Genomic DNA, 24,994 nt, shown 5'->3' on the forward strand with positions numbered 1-24,994 from the left:
ACTATAAAAAAATTGACAGTAAAAAGCAAAATTCATCCTATAAAAACAAAAGTGACAGGATACACTGGAGAACGTGTTCCTGTTAAAGGTGGATGCATCGCAACCTTCAAACACAGAGGCCAGCAGATAAGAGCATTGCTGCTGATCGTGGATACAAGTGCACAACCAATTCTGGGACTCAAGGCATGTACAAAGCTCAATCTAGTTAAAAGAGTGTTTGTTGTGACATCAGATACTGCAAATGATCATGACTCACTCATGGAGGAGTATAAGGACTGTTTCGAAGGACTTGGATGTCTACCTGGAGAACACAAAATACGTGTGGATAAAAATGTGCCTCCTGTTGTGCATCCTTGTAGGAAAATCCCTTTCAGTTGCGTGGAAAACTGAAAGAGGAACTAGCAGCATGGAAAAATTGGAAGTCATCAAGAAAATAGATGAGCCAACTGAGTGGGTGAGCTCGCTGGTTGTTTTGCAAAAGAAAACAGGAGCTCTGAGAATGTGCTTGGACCCAAGAGACTTAAACAAAGCGATAAAAAGAGAACACTTTAAGTTACCAACAAGAGAAGAAATCATGGCACAGTTTGCTGGAGCTAAGTGGTTCAGTAAACTAGACGCTTCGTCAGGCTTCTGGCAGATGAGGCTGGACGAGGAGAGTTCGAAACTGTGCACGTTCAACACACCTGAGGGCAGGTACAGGTTTCTTCGCCTGCCCTATGGCATTTTGTCAGCACCTGAAGTCTACCATAAGACTATACACATGATCTTCGAGCACATACCAGGAGTAGAGACCATGATGGATGACATCATAGTCTGGGGCTAGCATCGAGAAGAACATGATGAAAGACTTAGACAAGTGTTAGACAAGACAAGGGAAGTGAATCTGAAACTTAACAAAGATAAATGTGAGTTTGGAGTGAAAACACTTACCTTTGTGGGAGATGTTGTCAGTGAAGAGGGAGTGAAGCCTGACCCGAAAAAAACGTCAGCAATCAACAACATGGAAAGACCAAACAACAAAGATGAGGTCAGACGTTTTCTGGGAATGGTCACCTATCTGGCCAAGTTTGTCCCACAGTTGTCAGCACAGTCAGCGCCTCTCAGGAGTCTTCTCGAACAGAAGAATGAATGGATCTGGTCTCATGAGCAGGAGAAATGTTTTGTGAAACTGAAAGAGACTCTGACACAGGAGCCCGTGTTAAAGTTTTATGACCCAGAAAAGAGAACAAGGATCTCAGCAGATGCGTCACAGTATGGACTGGGTGCGGTGCTGCTGCAGCAATACTGACGAGCAGTGGCTACCTGTCGCCTATGCATCCAGAGCCTTGACAAGCCTGAGTCCAGGTACGCTCAAATTGAGAAGGAGCTATTAGCGAGCATGTATGCATGTGAACGCTTTCACCAATATGTCTATGGTCAAGCTTTTGAAGTAGAAACTGACCATAAACCTCTGGTGTCCATCATGTCCAAACCTCTGAATGACTGTCCTGTACGGATACAACGCATGCTAATCAGGCTGCAAAAATATGACGTGCACATGATATATACACAAGGGAAATACATGTACACCACGACACCTTGTCTAGAGCAGTAGATAAAGGGGAACGTCCGGACAGCGAGAGCAATGCAGAAATACAAGCATACGTGGACATGATTGTGACAAATCTGCCAGTAACAGCGGACAGAACAGAACAAATTAAGAGAGACAAATGCAGACGAAACAATGAAAGAACTCAAGTGTGCAATACAGAAAGGATGGCCTGAAAACAAAAAGGATTGCCCCATGAACATAAAAGACTATTGGAACTGCAGAGCCGAGCTCACTGTTGTGGATGACTTAGTGTTGAAGGGGAGCAAGTTTGTTATTCCATCATCATTACGTAAGCAAATGCTCCAAAAGATACACGAAGGCCACCTCGGAGAAGTCAAGTGTAAACGACGGGCAAGAGAAGTAATGTACTGGCCGAGAATCAATCAAGACATCAGCCAGACAATAGCGTCATGTGAACTTTGTCGCACCCACAGGCCAAAACAACAAGATGAGCCGCTGATGACTCATCCGGTGCCCCACAGACCTTACTACAAGGTTGGAACTGACCTATTTGACTGTAATGGAAAGAGTTACATAGTGGTCACTGACTACTTGTCAAACTATCCAGAAGTTGGAGCGCTGCAGTCAATATCAAGTAAGGCAGTCATCAGCTACCTCAAGGCTGTCTTCGCCAGACATGGTGTCCCATGTGAATTGTTTTCGGACAATGGGCCCCAGTTTTCCAGCAGCGAGTTTGCTGCCTTTGCCAAAGAATGGGGGTTTCAACACTCTACGTCGAGTCCAACCTATCCAAAGTCCAACGGCTTGGCAGAAAGCTCTGTGAAAACAGTGAAAAACATGATGAAAAAAGCGCAGGACAGAGATGACTTTCAGAAAAGCTTACTGATCTATAGGAGTACACCTCTACAGAACGGGCTATCACCAGCCCAAATGCTGATGGGTAGACGCATTCGCTCTAACCTACCAATAAATGAAGACCTGCTTACGCCAAAAGTGCTCATAAAGTCAGAAAAATAAAAGAGGAACAGAAAGCTGAAACAAAAACATTGGTTTGATCGAACGGCAAAGCACCTGCCAATGCTGAAGCCTGGAGACATGGTGCGTCTCAGGGACATCGCTACAGGCACATGGAGACAAAAGGGACAGGTGGAGGAGGAAGTTGCTCCACGCTCCTACAGGATCCAGACGGAGAATGGAGTGTTTCTGAGGAGGAACCGCACGGATCTTCAACTGCAGCTGAATGAAAAGGACACTACAGCTCAGGAGATGGTTCAGCAGGACACGGTTGAATCTACAGAGCTAACTGACAGGGGACTAACAGCAGTGTCTGTGTCACCAACAGCTGCGACACCTACTAAACTGTTGAAATCGCCAGCTGCTGAAATACAGGCTAGACCTAAGAGACATGTTCAGCCACCTAAAAGGTTGATCGAAAGTTGCTAAAGTTTCTTTTGTTTAGTTGGTGGAACAAAGGAGCAACATGGACCTTTAAGTTTGTCTATATCTAAAAAAAAAAAGTTTAAACTGAAAAGTTGTTTACATGTATAGGTAAGTGTTAAAGTATATATATATATACATATATATAAGTATAATAGCACTTGAAGATGGTTATGCTTCTACAGGTTATAAATGTTATTTTGTTATTGAGGTAAATATTATTTTATTAAAGGGGGAAAGATGTGATGTTATGAGTACGTTAAGAACTCCATTACCCGGCAGGCCACGGGGGCATGAGGGGAAGCCCGGGATGTGATGGGAGAGCTGTTGAGTAAAGTATGTTAAACCAGCAAATACGCCTCGCCTGCTTATTATAAAGTTTAAGCAAAGCAACACAACAGTCACCACCATTGTGTCCTTGAGTAAGACACTTAACTCCAGGTTGTTCCGGGGGGATTGTCCCTGTAATAAGTGCTCTGTATAATACATTGGTACTCAGAAGGTTGCTGGTTCGATCCCCACAGTCACCACCATTGTGTCCTTGAGTAAGACACTTAACTCCAGGTTGCTCCGGGGGGATTGTCCCTGTAATAAGTTCACTGTAAGTCGCTTTGGATAAAAGCGTCTGCCAAATGCATAAATGTAAATGTAAGTGTAAGGGGGGCTCTGTAGCGCCCCCTGTAATAAGGGCATTTGAGGGAATTTCTGTTGTACCCAGTTTTTAACCTAAAGACACTTCAGCAGATCTAGCTATTATTTTTCATCTCTAGTACCTATTTAGCCTATTTACAACCTGCGTTCTTGTAAATTAACTTAAGCACTCAGCGAATCAGTGAAAACCGTATACAGTCATATACAATGTTTGTCAAACTACGGAAAGCCAATTGGGACAAAATATTGTGTTTATCACGTTTTGAAGTATAGGTGTTAAAAGCATCCAATTTCTGATCTCCGAGCGCATCTAAGACTGACACAAAAGTTAGTGAGACTTATTTAGTTTACTATACCTCATAGATGTATTCAAATGTTAAAACATTATTTTTGATATATCAAACAGTGTTGCGATGGCGAGGCATTAAATGAATTATGAAAAATCGGAAACAGGAAGTGTCTCCTATCTTCTACGTGCAATGTGTGATTTAGATCAAAATTGAGATGTATGTTTAGTCTTGGGGCTAATCACATGGAAGTGACTATTTTGGGTGACGGTCATAGCGCCACCACCTGGCAGCAGGAAATGTGGCTCTTACAATATACTTTAAAATAGTCCTCTTTTATTTACCCAAAATGCTTCAATATTGTTTAGAATAATGTCTAATGCCAAATGCGTGTCCCCCTTGCATTGTTTTCTGAAAGCCACCAGGTGGAAATGGACCCATGGTGCTTGGGCCCATCATTGCTGCTTGTAGCTATATTTATTCTTGCAGTTTATTTTAAACACTATTTTTACCTCTTATAAAAAGTTAAAATGGGATAGTGAAAAAGGTGAAACACCAGAAATGATGACTAGTCACAGCACTTGAAATACAAACTTTACACACATTTATGTACAATTTAAACTAACATTTTCATATTGGATCAAATAAATAAATAATGTTTACGGGAATGTTATTTGTTAACTACCAAGCTATAGTGAACTTATTTTTTGTGCTTTCTCTTCAAAAATGTTTGTGGGCGGTTTATGGATTGTTATTTTACACCCTTAGGGTCAAACCAATGACCCTGATTACTATTAAAGTGTTTAATGTGATGTTTCAAGTTTAAATAATTTCAACTTTTACCCTGTTTGCCACTTGCCTTTCGAGGCAGAGTCAATTCTTACCAGATAATTCATATGCTGCATGAAATCCCTGCTGAAAAGCCCCATCTTAAACCGGTCTTAGCTGGTTTACATCAATGATGTCTGATCACAAGACATGTGAGAACCAATGATGTTTGGGGCTTCAATAGAAGGACAGATTTTAGTGGAATAACTTGATGAAAAAAACCTACATACCACAAAAAGTGTGCCATCCCTCACACTATTGGCGTATAACACAACAAGAGGTGCTGATGTCAACTGATTTTAGTAATAGATTTACCAATCTCTGTGAAAAATGAAAATCACGATGCTGACGCCTCTCTTAGGTTATTTTTTGGCCTGTAGTTTTGCTCCAAAATCATAGGTGAAAATGGTCATTTTAACCCCTTTCTTCAAAATAATGTATTACTCCGTGAATATGGATCCATTCAATATGTTGGCTATTCTCACTGACACAGAATGACCCTTTTAATTAAAGAATGCATGTCCACATAAGCACGTCGCATGATCTGTTCACTGCTAATACATTCATTGACATTGTTTTTAAGCTGAGGCACCTGAACATGAGTTGAAAAACCTGTACAGTTGCTGGTAAGTGCACGAAAACCATAAACTGCTGACATTCCAGGGTCATTAAAGGCCACAAAGCTGCTCTTGTTTGTGTGATGTAGAAGCAGCTCGCCAAGGGACCTCAGGCTGTTATTGATGCGCACTACTCTCGCCAGCTTTCTTGAAATAAAAGGCTCCAGTCAATTTTCCCTACCTGCTTTAAAAGCCCAGAGGACCTCCGAGCTGAATTACTCACTTAATTAACCTAGCTGGTAACAGAGAGAGGGGTGGGGGGAGCTGTTATACAGAGGCTGAGAAGTATAAGTGTTTAATAACTACTTAAGAACAGGATCAGCAGCAATCAAGAGCAACATTCTGCCACACTTCAAATCGTTCACACCCTCCAGAAAAGAGCAGATGCGGCCTAAAGCATTGAAAGAGCCACCATGGCCAGACTCGAGTGTGCTGCTGATATACAGCTGTCCAGATATTTTATGAGCACCATTTGTTACTGGAAATGTTCTCATTGGCATGAAATGAGCCCTTGATTACCATTAAGTCAGGTCCAATTATACCATGTCCAAAAGTCTTCTTGGGCCAAATTAATCACACACCCATTGAGCCAACAACTAAATAAACAAAGTGCAAACATGCAACATGGTTAATCACATGCAATGACGTTGCACAAGACATTTACGTTATGTGTGCACTTTTTCAGTGTTAAAATAATTTATTCCAGTTTTATATGCGGAGACAATTCTGAGGTTGATTCCCACAAATAGTGTAAACACTATTTGAGTGTCCGGACAAAGCAACATTTTCTCAACCAATGCTGTGAGTTTGGAGGCGGGACTATCTATTTGCCCGGCCAGTGGCAGATGGGGGGAGTGTTTGGGAAATCTGTTTGAAAACAGACATATTTTAGCAATTCTGTTTGGTGACTCTAAGGGCCTAGAAATCCATTCAGCTTTAATCATACACAATTATACCAAAATATAACTCATTTTTTACTGTACACCTTGCCATTGCAGTCTCTAATTACGATCATGATTTCAAGCTCAATTACTCTTCCTAGAGCTTGATGCATGCACAGAGCGCTAGATGGCGCTATAAGAAGTGTAATCAAGCTTGAAATCGTTGCAGATGCATAGTGAAAAATTAGTTATATGTTGGTCTGTTCTCACCCAAAATCAACTGGATTGCTTCAGAAGACACTAATTAAACCACTGGAGTCTGATGGATTACTTATGCTGACTATATATCTTCTTTTTGGAGCTTAAGAAATTATTCTTCGTTTGTGTTCTGCAGAAGAAAAAGTGCAGTTAAACACATCTGGGATGGCATGAGGGTGAGTAAATGATGAGAGAATTTACATTTTTGGATGAACTATCCCTTTAACCTTGTGCAAGCCCGCGTTCACACGTGTGGACGTTGCATTTTGGCTTTGCTATACACAAGACATAATTTAATTAAATCTGACTGATCTTAGTTCAGGAGACTCTGTGCTATCAGTAAAGGGTTAAACTTTCAACATATGGAGTCACGTGACCAAACAACATGGCGGTGACCGCAAATGAGTTTGTGCTCAAGGGAATCAGTGAATCATTTATCGTACATAAAAGTGACGCTATCGATTTCTGTGCATCCAACCTTCTTAAACAGAATGTGGCAGGGCGGAGGGCGGAGCCGGGTCATGATCCTACACACCCGGTCCTGTATTAGGCTAATTATGCCTCAGTGAGGGTTAAAGGTCGACAGCAGGGGATCGTGTGGGAGAGAGAGTTCGTTAACCCTCACGGAGGCATAATTAGCCTAATACGGGACCGGGTGTGTAGGATCACGACCCGCCCCCACCCTCCACCCTGCCACACAGAGCATTGTCGTGATAGTCACATCGCAATTGTTCACACTTTTCAGGGAAATCAGTCTACAAATGGCATCATTTGTAACAGTATCTGCATTTTAAGGTGGGAACAGAAAAAAAAAAATCTCACATCTGCTCTAATGGCCAAATTAAAAGGAACACAAAATATTTGGTTTTAACACCATATGGGACAGTAAGTCACACTTTCAAATGTATGAAATTCAGAGCATTTAATATCTAAATATGGCAAAATACAGCTTTAACGCTCAAATCAAAAAGTGCATTTTTAAAGTTTTGTCCTGGGACACCAGAAACATTGGCTAAACCACTCTGAACTCATTTGACATTGGCAATGCATTTGTCAAAATATTACACGGATTTGTTGAAATTCTTGGTGCTGCCACAAATACTTGGTTCAGTGAGCTTTAGTTTTGTAACATTGAGGATTGCTCCATCGGTCAGATCGTTGTTTTCTTCCCTGTAAGCATTTTTGGACAGACACCAATCCCCAGTTCTGTCTGCGTTCAGTGGGTCTGTCCTCCCCGGAGACCAGCCGAATCTAGGACATAAAGTTTCTCTCATACCAACATATGTTTCTCCGAGGCAACATCATTTCTGCCCAAAACTGAAGGACACAACATGATTAAATTCACCGACAGAAAGAGCTGGACCGTTTTCTTTAAGCTCCCTTCATTGAGGTGTATTTCGCCTCTTGTAATGACTTGGACTGGCCCTTTCCAGTGACCCGCATCCTTTAATACGCTTGTTCGGTTATAATTAGCTGCTTAATTCAAGACAAAAGGGATGACTGAATGAACCGCAGTCACTCTTTATGTTCAGCTGGTCAGTGGATAATTGCACCGCTGGCAAACACCTTTCAACAAAGTTTGATGGTGGGAAAAAAGAAGGAAAGAAAGTTTATAATGTGGTATTCTCTCAAATGTAATGCCAAGTTTGTGCATGTTGCATCAAAGTGAGTTTCACCGCTGAGATGAGGGTCACACAGGGAGCTCGCTTGAATGTGTCTGGCGAATAAAAAGGGAGGACTTGAGGTAATATGGCCGCTGGACTCTCCACATATAAAGGGAACAACAAGGGGACTTTCACAACATGCATTTCTATGTTAAATCAACGCTTGTAGAATACAATGGACATGAACGCAGGAGTCCTGAGACTAAAGATGCACATCTTTAATACGCAATGCTCATGGCAAACGGCGCTCAATTTAATGGCCAATGACATCCATGTGATGCATGAAGTATTTCACAGTTTTAACGTGTCCAGTGTGAATGGCCCATAAGAAGCCCTCGGACACGTGTGCACTAGTGCAAATTCACATGTTTAATATGTTAATTTCAGATCTGTAATGTGATCGTAACTCGTAAGAAAGCCTTTTAAGATATCTGTAATTACTCTTCAATTTATTGATAACTGATATCAAGAATGACCATTTTAACTAGTAAATATTGAATCATAAATATATATATTTCACATCCCGCACATGATTAAAAGTAATTTTGGCTTGCTATAGAATGACATAACATTGAGAAAGTTTAGCAGTTTAAATACAATTATAATATTAATAATGAACATTTCTGCAAGTAATGATGTCATTTTTTTCATTGTGCAATTTTACTAGTGAAAATACAGTTTCAGACATAAAAAATTATGGATTTAATAGTTGAAATTTCATTTTGATACCAAGAATTACCATTTTATCTAGTAAGTATTAAATTGTTGATATATATAATTCACATCCCGCACATAATTTAAAGTAATTTCAGTGTGACGTATTATATGACCGATCATTGTGAAACTTCATTTCGATACCAAGAATGTGTCTTTAAGTAATGATCTCATTTTTAATGAAAATTCAAATTAATGAATTTGAATTTTTACTAAAACAAAACAAATAAATGATGTAAAAAGTAGTAGAAATTTCATTTCTGATACCAAGAATGACCATTTTATCTAGTAAATATTGAATCATTAATATATCTATATATTTCACACGCCGCACATGATTAGGAGTAATTTTGGCTTGCTATAGAATGAGAAATTTTAGCAGTTGAAATGCAAAAATACTCATTATTGATATTATAATTGTAAGTAATGATGTAATTTTTTATGAAGAATTAAAAGTGCAAAATTAATTACGGATATAACAATTAGTTTTTTGTTTTTTTTCACTCATTGTAACTCCATTCCTGATATCAAGAATGACCATTTTAACTATTAAATGTTGAATTGTTGATATATATAAATATATATATTATTTCACACGCCGCACATGATTAAGAGTAATTTTGGCTTGCTATAGAATGACATAACATTGAGAAATTTTAGCAGTTGAAATACAATTATAATATCAATAATGAACATTTCTGCAAGTAATAATGTCATTTTTAATGAAGAATTTGAGTTTTTACTGATACAAAACAAATAAATGATGTAAAAAATGAGCTCTTTTACTAGTAGAAATTTCATTTTGATACCAAGAATGACCATTTTAACTAGTAAATATTGAATTGTTGACATAAATATATATATTTCACACGCTGCACGTGATTAAAATTTTATTTTAGCAGTTGAAATACAATTATAATATCAATAATGAATGTTTCTGCAAGTAATGACAATATTTAATGAAGAATTTGAGTTTTTACTAGTGCAAAACTAATTATATCAAAACAAACACTTTCACTAGTAACATTTTAATTTCTAAAATCAAGAATGACCATAATAACTTGTAAATATTGATTCATAGATATCTATAATTCACATGCACATGATGAAATGTCGAAAGGGCTTTGCAATAGTGTTTGTGCTATCTGTCTTTAAAATAAACACCACTTGGTTTAAAATGCTGTTCATACATTCATATATTTAATAAATGTAATTTAAGTGTAAATCCAGTATGTTGTCTACTCTACGCCTGTCCTATAGTGACATTATAGAGTGTAGACGGGAGTATTTGACGCGGTTATCTCTGACAGGAGCGCATCAGCTGAGCTAAATAAGCCCAATACAAATACAACATTAACTGTCCAAATGAGCCAATGAGGAAAACCAGCCAGTGAACCGGACGACTAATGATATTTAACAACAAGCCAGATACTTTTTACCTCCACGTTCATGAGGACATTTCATATGTGTAAGCCAAAGTGTTTCACACATGATCAACAACTCTGTTCATTTAATCAGACTTTTGAGGACCAGAAACCAAAGAGTATGTGGTCCCATGAAACATGACCCAAATTTCCTGGCTCTCCGCCGCTCTCTTGATATGCTCATTTGGCTGTTATTGTTTCAGGGTGGCACGCGGGACAGAGGAGTGTGTGCTGATTTAAGGTGCAAACTGTCCCACAGGAAACTCCTGGAAAACAATAAAAGAGAAAGATAGGCCATTAACGGCATCGGAGAAATGGTCTGGGAGAACAGCCGGCTCTTTTTAAATGAATGTTTTAGTGGAAAACAGCAGCACAAGCGTTCTCTCGCTCGGATCTGCGGGCTTTGATTGGGAGAATATGACACGCACAAACTTTCGCGGAGGGTTTTATCTGTTTGCCGCCAAGTGAGTTGCAGGTGGCAGTTTGCTAAACGTTTGGCATAAGCTGTCAAGCCGAGTAAAAATAACTGAGCAAATGTGTGTGTATGAAGTTTACTGCATTGACAATTTGAAATATATACTAGCATTTATGCTAACCGTCATTCCCAAATATGAGAATCTCACCTTCGTTGTTTAAAGGTTCATGGAGGTGAAAGTATGGCAGTGTGCTACAGCGAGCGACGCCCCATTAGCAAGTCAATAGATATTTGTACATTCCACACTTTGTATTTGACGCGCAAACAGAAAATAATATGAACTAAGAGAAAGATGGTGTTGTGGGTACCATCCCTGACGGCTAACACACAGTCCATGGACATACCGATGCAACTACCTATATTAAGGTGCATAATTCTGTCATCATGTGCTCACCCTTATGTGGTTCAAACCTGTATGTCTTAACGCTGCTCCGTACAATGACAGTGAATGGTGACTGAGGTTGACAGTCGCTAATATTCTGGCTAACAACACAAAATAAGCGGTTTCATGGAGGGGAGTTAAACAGGTTTGGAGCAACATGAGGGTGTGCAATCAATGACGCCATTTAAATTAGTGTGAACTATCCCTTGAATAACCATCAACGTTCAAGTGTGGGGGGAAAAAACATTTTCATATCTTTTGTTGCTGATGTCAAATAAAGGCGTGTCCGATTCAATGAGATCATATTTCGGTGCAAATCTTTTGTCACTTCTGGTCAAATTACAGTCTTAAAAATCAGGTAAATATAGACAGTATATGACCAAGACTACATCAAACATGATTCAGTTGCAAGTAGGGTTGCAAAGGTGCGGAACGTTGACGGTAAATATCCAGAAACATTCCGTGGGAAGTTTAGCTGGGGAATATTGGAAAAAACTTTGGGCATTTGGCTATATGCCCAAATATCTTAACGCTGGTCTTTGCACAGTATTTGGAAATGTACACAGCCTTTCCTTCTACATGGGCCGAGGTGAAATGTACCCACACATCAGATGGCACACGTGGCATTGTTCTGTAGCATAAGAAAAAAACCACTAATGCAATGCACAGATATATAAATGGTTTGCTAAACGCTAAACAATTGGAATATTCTGGAAAGGTAAAAATATTTTACATTTGATGCTGGACAAATTAATAGTAATAGACTAGATGTGAGTGGTGGTGGCGTAGTGGGCTAAAGCACATAACTGGTAATCAGAAGGTTGCTGGTTCGATCCCCAGTGTCACCACCATTGTGTCCTTGAGTAAGACACTTAACTCCAGGTTGCTCCGGGGGGATTGTCCCTGTAATAAGTGCTCTGTATAATACATTGGTACTCAGAAGGTTGCTGGTTTGATCCCCACAGTCACCACCATTGTGTCCTTGAGCAAGGCACTTAACTCCAGGTTGCTCCGGGGGGATTGTCCCTGTAATAAGTGCACTGTAAGTCACTTTGGATAAAAGCGTTTGCCAAATGCAGAAATGTAGATGAATAAATGAAAACTCCTCAAACACACCCCCCATCCCCATCCCCATCCCAGGCCGATTTCTCTTCCCAGTCCAACCATCCATCTCGGAGCGCTCCAGCTCAGTCCTCATCCCTGCCACAGAATTATGTCCTCAGAGCTGTATGTTCAGACATTGTCTAACTAACCATGTCCTGTCGGACAGTCATGCGGTGTTCCTCTCCTCCTCTTCACACTCTCCTCACCTGTTGTTACTTCCAGGTTAACTACAATCTCTCTGCCAAGTGATCTTCAGGAACAACTGTACCCTCATTTCCTGTCTTCTAGAACGAATCTCACATCTTTAAGTGCTTTGCCTTTATAGTGGAGAAAGGTGTTGTTCTGAGCCTTGAAAAGTTCAATTGAACGTGTTGCGTGGCAGCTGAAGAACTTTTGACCCACAGTGACATCAGTCGGATTACTCTACGTCAAGGTACTTGTATTCTTCAAATGTACACTCAAGGATTTCTCTTATGTCTTTTATCAAACATAACGAGATTGTGTTCACGTGATTGAGATGAAATGAAAGTAATAATATGGAGGATCTAGTTTGCACCCGCACAAATGTATTTAATGCTGATGACAGGTTGATTTACATCCTTTCCTCAACTGCAATAATTGATCTCATTAATCAGAGTCATTGCTAAATGTCAGACCTCTCCGAGCCCATCGAATGTTATGTTACGAAACTCTGCTGGATGACCGTAACATGGACATTTGAAGGAAGATTCAGGGGTTCTAACAAATGCTTGTGGTGTCACGCTGGTCAGGTTGCTCAAACAATCAGAGCAATGTTGTGATAGTGGCACAATAGACATTTTTAATCATAGTAAAACTTATTCCTGGCAATTTCCCAGCATGATAAATGACCAGAAAAGTTCTGTTTTGATGCTAAGTGTGAACAGAGCTGTAAGATGAACAATTCGAGCACGTGCGAGGTCAGGACACGCTGATGAAGGATGTCTGCTTGAAATGTAACCCTTATCACAATGTAACAACCTTTATAATATAGATCCATTGTTTTGAAAACTTCTGTCTGTTAATGCACCACATAGGCTACCCTATATACTTCAACGGCTAAAAATATTCCAGAATATAGCTTAAATATAACTTGATATGGGTCAATGACGTGATGCTATTTCTTTTGTCCACGTCTAATACATTATTCAAAAATACATTACAAATGTAGTTCATGCAAAACAATTGCTTGAATACACCTCTCTACATGTTTTCAATTAAGGGGCTAAACCTTGTTCGACCTCACGTCCACATGTGTGGACATTATATTTTGGCTTCGCTATACGCAATGCATAACTTAAATGAATAAAAACTGACTGAATACTGTTCACAAGACTCTAGACTGTCATTTAAACTTCTGTTGTACCGAGTCACATGACACAACAACGCCTCGGTTACGTAATCTCTACGTTTTTTAATCAAAACCTGTTTGGTTGTAAAGAGGAGAGTCTCTAGTTTTGTTTGATATGTCGCATTATAATAGATGTTCATTTTTCGCGCATTAGCGCGCTGGTAAACATGACGTCCACATACGTGGATTTTGGGCCATTATTCCCTTAAAAGTCTTATAAAACCACAATAAAATCGACTTTAAAAAATATGAATCCAACTTATCCGGACCAGCCGATTTTCTACTATCTAAAGATTTAAGTGCCTCTGGAACGGTTACTGGACTAAAATCAAATACTTGGTCTGCCTTGAAATCATTTTCATCAGAATAAATGTGTAAAGAGTTTCATGAGGTGTTTCAGAGGCCACGAAATGTTTAAACAATCTATTAATTTAGTCTGATCCAATATTTGACATGAATCCTTCATAATACATGATTTATTAAAATTATTGAAAGTTTCTGAAAGAAAATAACGAATCTTATCTTTTCTAATCACAGCAGTGGACACATTTCACAATCGTCTATAAATCAATCAAACTTGACATTGTCAATGACCCATATATATATATAATCCTAAAGTCTCTAAAAATGGAAGGTAAATGTTAATATCTCTAAAAGCACAAAGAATCTACAACATAGTAACTAAGAAGCTTATTCCTGCTTCACTTTACTCATTATATGCAATTATCTCCGCAATTAATTTCAGGTATTTTATTATTATTATTACACATGTTTGTATCACACGCTTGTTGATTAAACATTTATGTGCACATCACCACCAGCACAGTCAAGTATTTTCTCTGCACTTGTGGTCTGCACTTATATAGCGCCTTTTTAACCATAACGGTATTCAAAGCGTTTTACACTGTGTCCCACCCACACACGCACGCACGCCATGCAAGGCGCTAGCCTGCCATTGGGAGCAAGTTGGGGTTCAGTGTCTTGCCCAAGGACACTTCGGCATGTGGAGTCATGTGGGCCGGGAATCGAACCACCAACCCTGCAATTAGCAGCCGCCTCATTTAAAAGAGAGCCATTGATTAAAGCTGCTAAAACACTCCTGACCAGCAATTAAACAATATGGCTCAACACATAAAAACTTTACTCTGGGCCAGAGTTGACGTTGCAGTTTAGACAATTTTGTGAAATTGAAAACAAGGCCCTGTGGCACTCGAAGTGGCAACCACTGGAGACGCCACACTGTTTTAATAAGAGTTTTTTTAGACTCCGACTTAGATTTCCCAAAAGTGAGGGCTGGCAGCGTGAAGCCGAGCGAGATGACTGTGGGTTTGTGCTGAGAGTTTTAGACTCAGAGGATCAGACGTTAGCGCACACACACACACACACACACACACACACACACACACCTGCATCTTAGGAGGGCAGCTCCAGTCTGGTGCTGTCACTACTAAAAAGCTGACAGAACTGGGGTGGCATCCATCACCATGTGACACGCACGCACGCACTTACACACGTCTGTTCCTGAAAGGAAAATGTTCCGCCACCATCGCTCATGGGGTGGGACATATGGACAAATTGATCTGGATGTGACTTTAGCGGTGACCCTCCAACGTGAAAAAGCAGTCTGACAAAGATCTATTTTTGAAATTATGGCAATGAACCCTTAAATGCATAACTGGGGTCTTTAGTGACCTACGACCTCATTCCACCTCCTTTACCATTACTCATTATTTTATTCAGTATTCATCAATCTTTCGCTTATCGTCTAACAATAAATAAATGGCCACCAGTTTACAGCATCCACCTGGATGATGCAACGGCAGCCACAGACATACATATGTCTACATATGTGTAACATGTAAAGTGTATATCAAAATGTGTCTCATAACATTTCAGCATGGAAGTAATGGATCCTGTTCTATCATTTGTTGCATCATCTCTTTGATATATGAAAAAGAAAACACAAATGTAACAGAATATATTCTAATCTGTTATGTTTTCATTTTCTTAAAATGTTTTGAAAGTTTGACACTTTCTGGGCATTCTGTGGATCCATTAGTGATAGATATACATGCCGGGTCGCCAATGACCCGAGGTATGTAATAATGTTTAGGTAAACGCCCATGCATTTAAGAGTTAAAGGGATAATTCACCCAAAGATGAACACTCTGTCATTATTTACTCACCCTCCTGAGAGTAAAACATGTTTTTTTGTAGCGTTGTCATCCCGTTTTCACCTCAATTTTCATCACAGGTTTGTCAATTTTCTGATTTATCGCATGTTTAGCCACAATATGTATCATTATGCTTATAAATATATTTGTTTAGTTACATTTAAGTTACTTGATATAGTCCACTACAAATGACTAATCATTTCTCAAATTGTAATCAGATTACTTTAATAATTAACTCATTGAAAAAGTAAATCACATTACTAATTAATTAACATTTAAGTTACTTTCTAAAACACTAATGGCCATAATTCATGTATTCTACACAAATAATATATTATAAATAAGCATAACACTATAAAGTACTTAAAAGTAACTAAATTAATTGAAAGTCAGTAACTGTAATCTGATTACAAGCATTTAAAAATGTAATGCATAACACTACTTTGACTCAAAAGTAATTCGATTACAGTATCTAATTACATTTTAATTGGATTACACCCAAAACTGGTTAGATTATATATGATATGTCATCATTTTGACATTTTAGGTCCCTCAACCCAATCCCTATTCCTAAACTGAACCACTTATAAACAATGCAACATGTAACAGGCAGGTAAACATCCTGTATTTCAACTGAACTGCTGTTTGAATCATCTTTTTGTTAATAAAAGTTATTATAAATTAATGTCTATTGTTTACGGTGAAGAAATATATGAAGGTCTGAACAATCGGCAAAACAAGTTTAATCATGGTTCAATTCGCCGGTATGACAATATGGACAATATGGAAATTATGGAAATTTAAATAATCAGAAATCTCCAATAATCTGTTGGAAACGGGGTGTTTATATGTGGTAATAAATCAAACCACGTATCTGATTTTTCCAATGTGCTTTTAGTGAGCAGAGGTCTTCACGGGTCCAAAAATGTGTGCCCGAACACAGAGACCCGGAAATGTGCCATCCGGAACCAACCCAGACACGTCTATTATTTGAAAATTTGGACCCGGACCCGTGCAGAACTGAGAAATGCTGTAAATGTACTACCCAGAACTGACTCCAGTCTATTAGTTGAAATCTGGACCTGACCGGGACACACAGACCCGATTGAACCCGATCGGCACAGATCCCACAGCTAATTGCTATTAACAAGTTCATTAACAAGCTGTGAAAATAAACCTTTGTGTCTTACCTAATGTAACGTTAGTACCCCTCTGTCCTGTACCGGACCGTGACGCATCCAATCCATCCTCCTTGCCAAGAAAGATGGCATGATAACATCCATGTTGTTCCTCTCTTGCTGATGAAAGAGCATGTATAATCCACTCATTATTTCAGCTTCAAAAGTCCAATTGCGGATGACAAACGCGACTTTGCAGCTTTTTTGTATCTCGCATAATACGATAACTTCCACCGTTTGCCCTTTTGAACTATAACAACGATTGATTGTTCAGTGCCACGGCCGCTGACGTTATTGTCATCTGTGCTCTCTGAGACGTGTCTGACTATAGATTTTAGATATACAAAGCGAACGAACTCCAACCGTCCCGATGTCAATAATGCACTTCGGTTTACGTCATCTATCAAACACAGATATGGCGGAATAAGTCCCGCCTTCTAAATAAAAGAGCCAATCGCCAATTGGTAAAGTCATCGCGTCACTGCAGATGTTAAACCGACCCGGGACCCGAAGTACAAGAATGAGACCCGACCCGGACCCAGCTGACCATTTAAAATATGGACCCGAACCCGAACGGGTCCTGTGAAGACCCCTACTGTGAACAACCAGGTCGGATTTAATGGGATATTTTTCATCAATCTAATTCAACAATTGTCATTTGGTTGCTTGATTTACACCGTATACAGGCATTTTAACATTTAAAGAAGTCATATCTTTCTTTGTTAACAAATTAAGTTCCTTTTTAAGGAAATAAATCTAGATAGGTAAACAAACTGCGATGTTGACTTGAAAACTCCTTGTCTGAAAGTTAAACTAGTTTGAAGTTTGATGGAAATGCATATGTATCTATACATAAAATACATTTGAAAAGTGCCAAAAAGAAATGAAGGCCTGGTAAAGAGTTTCGAAGTCAGACATAACAACAAGATCGTAACATAACAATAAAAACTTTGGAAGCTTTTAGTTTCACAGTTAACCATCAGATCCTGCTCTCCACCCTCTCCTCGCTGGGCATCACAGGAACTGCGCTTGACTGGTTTAACTCCTATCTCTCAGGGAGGTCCTTCAAGGTAGCCTGGAGATGTGAGGTATCCAAGCCACATCAGTTACTTACTGGGGTACCACAGGGCTCAGTGCTTGGACCACTTCTCTTCTCCATATACACAACATCACTTTGACCCATCATCCAGTCACATGGTACGCTGCTACCTCTGCTATGCTGATTACACGCAACTCTACTTGTCTTTCCAGCCCAACGATACCACAGTGACTCCTCGAATCTCTGCCTGTCTGGCAGACATCTCGGCCTGGATGAAGGAACACCACCTGCAACTCAACAAGACCGAAATCCTGGTCTTTACAGCCAACCCTGCTGTTGAACACAACATCACTGTGCCTCCTTTCAACATGATCAGAAATCTAGGGATAACCATCGATAACCAACTCCACATCTCTAAGACCGCACGATCATGTAGATTTGCACTCTACAATATCAGGAAGATCAAACCCTTCTTATCTGAACATGCCACACAACTGCTTGTTCAGTCACTTGTCATCTCTAGACTGGACTACTGTAACGCTCTCATTGCAGAACTGTCTGGTCTTTAATGAACCAAAGAGAGCTCATGTTACACCACTCCTCGTCTCTCTCCACTGGCTGCCGGTTGATGCACGTATTAAATTCAAGGCGCTGATGCTGCATACAGAACAGTCACTGGGTCTGCTCAAACGCTGAAACACATTTTTTCAATGGGCACTTAACCAGTCACAAAAATAAATCTTGTTACACTTTAATCTGTCTTCAATGCTACTATTCTGATGCTAGTGAAACTTTGTAATATGGCTATTTGTAATATAATGTATTCCTCTTTCATAAGTCGCTTTGGATAAAAGCGTCTACCAAATGAGTAAATATGAATGTAAATAACTGTTTTAGTATATAAAAAAAGGATGTCCCTGAATGTCCCCAAAAGGCAGTTTTTGTCAGATTTAGCTAACTTCTCGGGACATATCTGTCACCAGTGTATTGCCAAGTACACATGCACACATTGATGTGAGAGTACAGTGTTTCTTCCATGTTGACAGAAATTCCAACAGTGTTTTTTGTGAAATATCTGATCGTCACATTCTCTTACACATATATAGGTTGCCATGAAAAGTAGACAAATGTTCAACATCACTCTCGCAGTGTTTGAATCATGAGCAGCGCTTTATTAAAAAACGGATGAATATGAGACACCGTGAAGATAAATATCACCGTGCAACTCCACTAAACTCCAAGTTTTAGTAAGGACAAGTTTAAAGGATGGCAGGTTATATTTAGTTTCACAGACTGAAGTCTGGCCTAGATAGAAATGAGGAGGTAAATATACAATGAGAAGCAAAACAATCAAGACATCTAGCGCTCTAAAGGTTGAGTGTGTAGTCTCATATCAGGAGCTCTTTTAAAACAGGCAACAAATGCTGAACCTACTAAGACTGTGTCAGCATTTATTTTTAGACTCTTATAGAGATTATATTTGTCTATATGACTCTGTGGTGCAACTGCTTTGGATGCCACACACACACACACACACACACACACACACACACACACACACATACAGAGAAATAGTCAGCACTTTGTTTGGCCGTGGCGATAGTGTCCTATGCTGATTACTGTCTTTTGGGAAGGTGCTGCAGATGTGGGTAAAATTCATGTTTTATCTGAAAACACTAGTTTTGTGTGGGCATTTTCTTTCTAATGAGCGGCCTATTAGAATATACTGTTTATAGGGGAGACTGGGGCTAGTTGTCACTGTTTACCACAGTGGAACCGGGCACGTGGTATAGGTTTCATGTAGATATTGGGGTACCAAAACAAAATCTCCTCTCTACACAAGCAATAAACAACCTATTATAGTCTTTAGAGCCAAATAAATGTTTTTTTTTGGGGGGATTTAGTAAATTCACATGTTATTTCAAATTAAGCCCATATCAGACACGGGTCTGAACAGCTGATGCTCAAAAACTGACCCACATGCATATAAAAACCCTGACATGTTCATATAATTTGTATAATTACTGAAATTGGAAAATATAATTAGCAAAATTTTTTGTTTTAATACAGTTTATCTAAAAAAAATATTCAAAAAATCCATAATTTTTGAGGTAAAATAATGTAACAAAAAAATGCCACAGTAAAAAAACAAAAACAAAACAAATGTTATTGGTTAACGAGCACACCTTAACATATATATATGCAAAAAATTATAAGATATTTAATGAGACAATACATTACATTTTATGGTTGTTTTAAGAGGTAAAAATTATGATTTTACTGTATAATTAATGGTTAAAATTAATATTTTTAAAACTGGGTGTTCCCAGAAGTCCCTCCATCACATTTCTTTTTTATTTTATATAAATAGTTGTTTCTTCTTATTTATCATGTCAGTTATGCACATGATGTAATGTTTATTGCTTTATTGTGATGGTGTTTTGTGTATCTACAGGTGTATAATATTTTGCTCTGGAAGGGTCACTCTTGATGACCTTTAAGTCCTAATGTGGCCTTTTGTAGTTACTATGATTATTATTAAAGTGAAAAGTAGATTTACATAGTTCCAGAAGGTTAGTATGCCAAGTTTATTTCATTTAACAATATTAACTGTAGTGAACCTTAATTTATACAGGCATCAAAATGACATCCCACAAGTCCTGAAACATTTGTTATGGTAAATCTCTGGCAAGCACAGTTGCTAAAAAGCACATTATTTTACTGTATATTTAATTGATTTATTTTTACAGCAATATATGCAGAAATACATTTAGATGCTAATGCAGTAATTATAAGTCATTTGCAGTTGTATGGTGAGGCAAACGGTTCCTCTACAAACTGTTTATTAAATCCCTAAAGGAAGCAAAAATAATAATAAATATAGCTGCAAGCAGCAATGCAGATTTCTCCTCCAAATGGCAAATCATTTAAAAATGTATCAGTAGAGGGTTGGTGTTAAACCCTCCCGATGCTTACCAGCACAACATCTTAGCCAAGTTAGCTATTCACATTGCTGAGTATTTCTGCTTTCAGTTTCTGTGTAAAAATAAGAACTAGTGGTTAGCATTGTCAGATTTGGCCCAAGTTCAAACAGCTGTACTCCAGTAATCTTTAAACACATGAAGGTGACATTTTACACGGTACTTCAGAGTGATGTCATCTTGAAGCATGTTAGGTTTGAAAAACCATCAGTCAAAATGACATCTGATTTATTGACACACACATACATATATATATATATATATATATATATTCTGAGGCAATGTGGACACTACAAAATGGCTTAAAGGGGCGTATTTAACTAATTGTATTCACTTTTGATAAGTAGCAAATTGAAAGACACATGGGTAACAAAGTCATTTGGATCTACGGTTCAAGAGAAGATAATTTTTGTAGGTTTTTTCTTATTTTCAGTGTACAGGAAAATCCATCATGGCGGAAATGATGGGTCCTTGATGCTTTTTTGTTCCCAATGAGAAATGAGACATGTACACCAAGTTTCAGAAGACTTGGACAAATGAGGTGGAAATACCATCATTTTGAAAATGGGACATTTGGGCGTGGCCTGTAGCGCCCCTAAGGGCGAATGTGGGCCATTCTTCTTGTGGGGGTTCCCGTTGGCCTGTAGTATCAATGTACACAATTTGACCAGTGACTTTGAGATATTGTGGCGCAAGGAGACAAGAAGACAGGAGGAATCGAGAGTTATCGAAAATACGTCAGGGGAAAAAAATTAGTTGTGATGAGGAAAATAAAAGAAGGAATTGTGATGAGCGATGTGAAGAAATCTCATCTTGAGGTTTCTGCTGGTACTGATGTGGATACAGATGAGGATATAACTGTAAACACATCTCTGTCTCAGCTCTCTGAGAGCACTGATGTGACTGAAGAGATGGCTGATGATGATTGCCTTTCTGAAATGTCAGATATTCCCTCTAATTATGATGACGATCAGTTTCACTGTGAAGGAGATTAACGAATTCCTTGATGCATCCTTCAGGAAAAATATCCTTCAATTCTACTTTTCTCCCGAAGTTAAAAGGTTCTTGGTTTCAGCAGTCAAGATACAAAAGAATGAGTTATGAAGAGTTAAGTAGAAGGAAAAGATTTCGATGGAAAAAAAATATAAAAATGTAACAACTGAGAAAAGAAAAAGCTTTTGAGAACTCTATAATTTACTTATGAAGAAATCACAAAGGGTGAGCTATCTGTTTCTTTTTGTCTTGTCCTCTTTATTTTTCCTTTTTCTGTCCTATTCTTTCATGGCGAGCCTTCGAATAGGATCCATTAACATCAACGGGGGAAGAGATGGTAGGAAAAGAGCAAGTTTGAATTAATACATACAAAATAAGAATATCGATGTAACTTTTTTTTACAAGAGACGCATAGTGATGTGAAAAATGAAGTGGAATGGAGAGAGGGGTTTAGAAGTGATTTATTTATTCACTGTCTCTGTCGATGAAATAGAAAGAGGACGAATTTTGGCTGTTCAAGCAAAAATAAATGGGTTTGTTTTTGTTTCTATTAATGTTTATGCACCAAATATTGGAGCAGAGAGGATCATTTAAATTTTTAAAAAAAAAGCTACATGAGTTTTTAAAAATAAACTGATGAAAATCACAGAGTGGTAGAGTGGTGGTGATGTAGTGGGCTAAAGCACATCATTGTTAATCAGAAGGTTGCTGGTTTGATCCCCACAGTCACCACCATTGTGTCCTTGGGCAAGGCACTTAACTCCAGGTTGCTCCGGGGGGATTGTCCCTGTAATAAGTTCACTGTAAGTCCCTTTGTATAATACATTGGTAATCAGAAGGTTGCTGGTTCGCTCCCCACAGTCACCACCATTGTGTCCTTGAGTAAGACACTTAACTCCAGGTTGCTCCGGGGGATTGTCCCTGTAATAAGTGCACTGTAAGTTGCTTTGGATAAAAGCATCTGCCAAATGCATTAATGTAAATCTAAATGTAAAATGTTTGTTTGGTTTTAGGGGGTGATTGGAACTGTATGTATAATTTTACTTTAGATCAAAATGGAGAAGAACCACTTCTGCCAATGTTTTACATAATGTTATTAGTCATTTTAATTTGGTTGATGTATGGAGGCTACAACACCTACAGTTAAGCAGTATACAAGGGTAAATGTTTCTCATGATCGTATTTGTACTGCCAGGTTAGACAATTTTTATATTAATAAGAATAATAGTAATAGAATTTTAAAATCTACAATTTGTCCAAATGGGTTCACTGATCATCGTTTATGTATCATTGAAATAAATGTAAAGTCGTCACAATGTCATAGCTATTATTGGCATGTTAATGTGAAACTGTTACAAGATGTACTTTTGTCAAACATTTGATGTATTTTCATTATTATGATGACATTGTTCAGTGGTGGGTTGTAGGTAAGACACAATTAGGATATTTTGTCAAAATTATACATATAATACAAATGGTAGGATCACAAAAACTGTTCTTGAACTTGAAAAAGAGATAAAGCAGATTGAAAGTGAGTTACTTGGAGATACTCTGACAGTTGGGAAGTTGGGAAAAAAAGGCTTTGTTCCATGAGAACGCAAAAGGAGCTTTAATTAGAGCTCAGTTTACATCTTCGAGAGAAATGGATGCACCAAGCTCCTTTTTCTTTAATCTGGAACAGAAAGAAAGAGAAAAAAATTATGTTACATTTGAAAGATGTAAATGAGAATTTGACTTCAGATCCTAATGAAATGAGAAAAATGGCTTTTGATTTTTATATGGACTTTTTTGGAGAAGGACAATGTGATGTCAGATGCATGGAGGATTTACTTAAAGACTTAAAGACTTTCTGATGAACAGAGTAAAAAGCTTGACTCTGCCCTCCAGATAAAATAACTGTCTGAAGCCGTTAAACATTTTTAAACTGAAAAAGCACCTGGGTTAGATGGACTTCCAGCTGAGTTTTACAAACAATTCTGGAACTTACTGAAAGTTTTTAATTACTGCTATCAACAACATGAATTGCCTACCAGTTGTAAAAGAGCGGTTTTATCCTTATTATCCAAAAAAGGTGATCTTGGAATGCTGAAAAACTGGAGACCTGTGGCTGTTTTATGTACAGACTATAACATTTTGTCAAAGTGTCTTTCAAATATATTGAAACCTTTTTTTAGAATATATTGTAAATTAATATAAAACATACTGTATCCCTAACAGAACCATCCATCCATCCTCAACCGCTTATCCGAAGTCGGGTCACGGGGGCAGAAGCTCCAGCAGGGGGCCCCAAACATCCCTATCCCGAGCCACATTAACCAGCACTGACTGGGGGACCCCGAGGCGTTCCCAGGCCAGTGTGGAGATGTAATCTCTCCACCTAATCCTGGGTCTTCCCCGAGGCCTCTTCCCAGCTGGACGTGCCTGAAACACCTCCCTAGGGAGGCGGCCAGGGGGCAAACCACCTCAACTGACTCCTTTCGACGCAAAGGAGCAGCGGCTCTACTCCGAGCTCCTCACGGATGACTGAGCTCCTCACCCGATCTCTAAGGGAGAAGCCCGCCACCCTTCTTAGGAAGCCCATTTCGGCCGCTTGTACTCGTGACCTAGTTCTTTTGGTCATGACCCAGCCTTCATGACCATAGGTGAGGGTAGGAACAAAAATTGACCAGTAGATCGAGAGCTTTGCCTTCCGGCTCAGCTCTCTTTCGTGAACCATAATGGACAATTTGTTTCTTGGAAGAGACATAATAGACATGGCAAGTGTGGGAATTTTTGCAGTTGCTTAAGAAAAAGCATTTGACAGAGTTGGTCATTATTATTTGTTTACAATGCTTGAAGCTTTTGGGTTTGGTCAAAGTTTTATTTCATGGATTAAAATGTTATATAATGATGCATCTGCAATGTTGGTGGAGGACTTAGTCAGCCTATTCCAATGTTAAGAGGAATCTGACAAGGATGCCCATTATCTGGGATGTTGTATTCATTG

The sequence above is a fragment of the Xyrauchen texanus genome, chromosome 21 (genome assembly GCF_025860055.1).
Source record: "Xyrauchen texanus isolate HMW12.3.18 chromosome 21, RBS_HiC_50CHRs, whole genome shotgun sequence".
In the NCBI taxonomy this organism is placed as follows: domain Eukaryota; kingdom Metazoa; phylum Chordata; class Actinopteri; order Cypriniformes; family Catostomidae; genus Xyrauchen; species Xyrauchen texanus.